This window comes from Trachypithecus francoisi, unplaced genomic scaffold, assembly GCF_009764315.1.
Source record: "Trachypithecus francoisi isolate TF-2019V2 unplaced genomic scaffold, Tfra_2.0 Lachesis_group4, whole genome shotgun sequence".
In the NCBI taxonomy this organism is placed as follows: Eukaryota; Metazoa; Chordata; class Mammalia; order Primates; family Cercopithecidae; genus Trachypithecus; species Trachypithecus francoisi.
The window spans coordinates 80,319,908-80,324,850 of NW_022681469.1; positions in this window are offsets into that span (position 1 = coordinate 80,319,908).

Consider the following 4,943-nt stretch of genomic DNA (forward strand, 5'->3'; position numbering starts at 1 on the left):
TTAATTGAATCATTGGGGCAAGTCTTTCCCATGCTGTTCTCATGATAGTGAATAAGTCTCATGAGATCTGATTATTTTAGAAAGAGGAGTCCCCCTGCACAAGCTCTCTCTCTGCTTGCTGCCATCCATGTTTGACGTGACTTGCTCCTCCTTGCTTTCTGCCATAATTGTGAGGCTTCCCCAGCCACATGGAACTGTAAGTCCAATTAAACTTCTTTCTTTGGTAAATTGCCCATTCCTGGGTATGCCTTTATCAGCAGCGTAAAATGGACTAATACAAAAATATAACAACCTAACTCCTCATCCTTAAGTAAATGAATTTCTCTAACAGTAAAAGCTCCTGTCCTTGAGTTTTATGTTGTGGAAGCTAATTAATCATATGTGAAACTGCAACAATCAGTCATCCACAAAATTGTAAAGAAAGAAAAATATTTCAACTGCTTCTCTGTTAAATTGTTTGGGGCCAATCAGCCCTTTATACCAATAACTTTATTCCCAAGCTGGCCTTTTGCTCCGCAAATTCCCAACTTTTCTCTTCATTGACACATAGGTTTGGCACATCAATGTAGAATTCAGTTCTTTACTAATCTTTGACATAGTGTAACAGCAGAATATATTTGTCCCAGACAACAGAATTTATGGAAGGAGATTTTGAGGTTCTACGTACTCAGATAGGGTGGATGTTTCTGATAGCACTTTGAATCTTAAGTAAGAATGTTTTAAATAAAACTAACCTTCAATAAAGGATTGTATGATTTGTATGGTCCTTACAAATATGACGGTCTTAGGCTGTACACTTGATAGCTTAGAAAATAATCATAATCTTAAATATAATACTTAGATTTCATGCGGTGCTTCAAACATATGTGTATGTCTGCAGCACAGTGCAATGGCTCTGTCATATTGATGCTCTTGATACACAGTTGCTGACTAAAAGAACAAGTCAAGAAATGAATGACTGAATAGCTCATGTAATGTGTAAGTTTGTGTCAGTTTTTATAGGCTTTTAGATAGTGCTTTATGTACTGCAGGATAGTCCTAAGCAAGCCTCTGATTTGTAGCTTCTGAGGATTACATAAGAGAAATTTTAAGTTGGGCCTAAAAGTGGACAAAAACAAGATTTAAGTTTCAAATATCATAGACTTCTCTTTTTTGAGAATTTGGAACAACAACAAAATGATAGCCTCTTATTATCAGAGACTCAGACACCTTACAACTCACTATTCAATGTTCTCAGGGCATGGGTTTGTTGTTCTCAACCCAATATGATTGGTAGAGCTAGCTCCGGTTGTCAAATGCAACTTTCAGGCAACTATACAGAGAAAGGATATAGATAGGCACACTCAGTCTTTTCTAAGGACACACCTTGTAAGAATTATACATTTCCACTTCCATATCACTGAGCAGATATGATCACACCTAGCTGCAAGACAGGCCGGCTACTGTGGTCTTGGGTGAGCAGCAATGCGTTTAGCTAAAGTTATCTTTTAAGGAGAAAAGAAGAATAAAAATTTGGAAACAGTATTTTTTGCCACAATTCTTACTCAAGCATAGATGGTTTCACCTTCTAATTATATGTAAAATTTTAAAAAGGAGCACATAGAAATAAATAGCATATTCTTCTGAATAATTATATTACATTTAGAAAAGATGCAATGTGTCAAGACATCAACTGAGCTTGCTAATTAATTATAGTTGTGTAACCAAGCAAAAACAAAATATTAGAATCGAAATGTGTAAAATATTGGTATACAGTTATAGATGACATGTCATTTTTAATTTAACATGTGCTAGATATTGTCTACTGACACTTGGCAACCATATTCTACTGTGTTCCATGTGCTTTCTTGTGTCATAGAGATTAGAATGCTTAAAACGTAAGACTAGATTTATCAGACTTCTTTATAATTAAGGTTCTGGGCACAAGTTAGATTGATCCCATTAGATATTGCTCACAATATGTTGGAAAGCAGAAATGAGGTGAACATATCTTCCTGCATTTTTAAAAAAGTTTCATTGTGTATATTTAAGGTATAAAGCATGATTTTTTAATGTACATATATATGAGAAATGACTACTAAAATCAAGCTAATTAACATCCATTTATTCACATAATTCCCTTTATTTATTTGTGGTAAAGGCAACTGAAATCTGTTCTATTGGCATATTTTCAAAATATGACATTATTACTAACTATAGTCATCATACTGTAAATTAAACCTCTCCATTATTCATGCTACACTATGGAAACTTTGTAAGCTTTGACCAACATCTCCCCATCCTCACCCTTCTCTCTACTGGTGAATACCATTATAATCTGTTACTATGTATTGAATTTTTAAAGAATCCACTTATAAGTGAGATCATGCACAATCTTTCTGTGTCTGGATTATTTCACTTAGCAAAATGTCCTCTTGGATCATTCATGTTGCTGCAAATGACAAAATCTCCTTTTAAAGTTGAATAATATTCCCTGTACGTATTTACCACAATTTCTTTATCTATTCATCTGTTGATGCACATTAGGGTTGTTTTCACAGCTTGCCTGTTGTGAAAAATGCTGCAGTAAACATGGGAGCATAGATATTTCAATGCAATCCTGATTTCACTTCCTTTGATTATATACCCAGAAGTGGGATATATATGAGTCATATGATGGTTTTATTTTTAATTTTTTGAGGAACCTCCATTTGTTTTTCATAATGCCTGTAACCAATTTACACTCCCATCAACAGTGTACAAGGGTTTCCATTTCTCCCTACTCACTAACACTAATCTTCTATATTATTAAGAGCCATCCTAACAGGTGCAAAATGAAATCTCATTGTGTTCTTGATTTGTACTTCCCTGATGACAAACAACTTTTCATTTACCTGATAGCCAGTGTGTGCTTTCTTTTGGGAACTGGCTATTCAGATCTTTTGCACATTTTTTAAGATTTGTATTAATTTTAGGGGTACTAGTGCAGTTTTTGTTATGTGACTGTTTTACATGGTTATGAAGTATGGGCTTTTAATATAACCGTCAACCACATTTGCCCATTTTTTAATCATGTGGATTATGTGTTAATTTAGCTATTGAGTTGTACTTGTTTCTTTTGTATTTTGGGTATTAGCTTGTTATTGTAACTGAGGAACTTCGCTGCAAAATGCATTTTAAAACTTTTTTCTTCCTTTTTCTCTTTTCTCTGTCTCAAGGTGTTACTTTACTAGAGAAACCATTTTATTTCTCTCCTTATTCTTAAAATATGGCCTTGAAATATACTTTCTTTGAAATACCACATCCCTCCCTTTCTCTTCATATACCCCATTATCCCATGTACATTTTTCTAACTGTATGCTTGTATCTAGTTGTGACCTTATGTTCTGGTGGATAATCTTGAGATAAACCAGATGTGTAGACCCAGCTGCAAAATTCAAGAGATTACCTTCAGGTGGTTAGTCTGCAACCAGGTCATTGTTAAGATGACACTAGTCCATGCTGACAGTCACAAGAAGAAGGTCACGTAGTCCTTGTACCCAACACCACCCCTGCATGCCTCCCATTCCAAGTTCCCTTTTTAAGTCCATCTCCCAGCATAGAGTTTGAAATAGTTTCTTTAGGTATGAGACTGGCTGTTACCCCAATGGCAGCTTGGAATAAAGTCACTTTCCTTTCACTGTATCTTGTGCTTGTTATTGGCTTTGCAAGAGGCAAGCAGCCAAGCCTACATTCAGTAACATTGGTAATATGATTTGCAAATATTTTCTCGCAATTTGTAGGCTGCTTTTTCACTTTTGTTAATTTTTTATTTCACCGTGCAGTCACTTTTTAAGTATGATACAGTTGTATATGCTTATTTTTGCTTTTGTTGCCTGAGGATTTTGTGTGATATCCAAAATATAATTGCCAAGGCCAATGTCAAGGAATTTTTTCAGTATGTTTTCTTCTGGGAGTTTTATGACGGGAGTTTTATGACTTCAAGTTTTATGGTTAAGTCTTGAATCCATTTTTAGTTGGCTTTTATGCATATTATGTAATTTAATTTTCTACTTGCACATATCCAGTTTTCTCAACATCATTAATTTTCCCCTTGTGCATTATTGGTGCCTTTGTCAGAAATTAGTTGACCGTATATGTGTGGGATTATTTCTGGGGTCTCTCTCGTGTTTTATTGGTATTTGTGTCTGTTTTCATGCCAGTACCATACTGTTTTAATTAATGTATCTTTTTAATATAATTAGAAATCAGGAAATATGATGCTTCCAACTTTGTTCTTCTTTCTCAAGATTGCTTTAGCCAATCAGGGTCTTTTGTAGTTTTATAGAAATTATACTTTTTTTTTCAATTTCTGTTAAAAATGCCATTGATATTTTGATAGTGGTGCATCGGATCTGTATATTGGGTCAGGCACAGTGTCTCATGCCTGTAATCCCAGCACTTTGGGAGGCTGAGGCAGGTGAATCACAAGGTCAGGAATTTGAGGCCAGCCTGACCAACATGATGAAACTCTGTCTCTACTAAAAATACAAAACATTAGCTGGACATGGTGGTGTGCACCTGTAATCCCAGCTACTTGGGAGGCTGAGGCAGAATAATTGCTTCAACCCAGGAGGCAGAGGTTCTAGTAAGAGGAGATGGTGCCGTTGCACTCCAGCCTGGGTGACGAGAGTAAGACTCCATCTCAATACATACATAAATACATAAATAAATAAATAAAATAAAAATCTGTATATTACATTAGGTAGTATAGACATTTTAGCCATATTCTTCTAATCCATGAACGCAGGATATCTTTGCATTTATTTGTTTCTTCTTCAAATTATTTATCAATGTTTCATAGTTTTAAGGGTACATGTCTTCCACTTCCTTGGTTCAAGTTATTTTTATTTTTTAAATACCTTAACATTTAATTTCATTCTTTTTCATGCTATAGTAAATGGGATTGTTTATTTGCTTTTTGG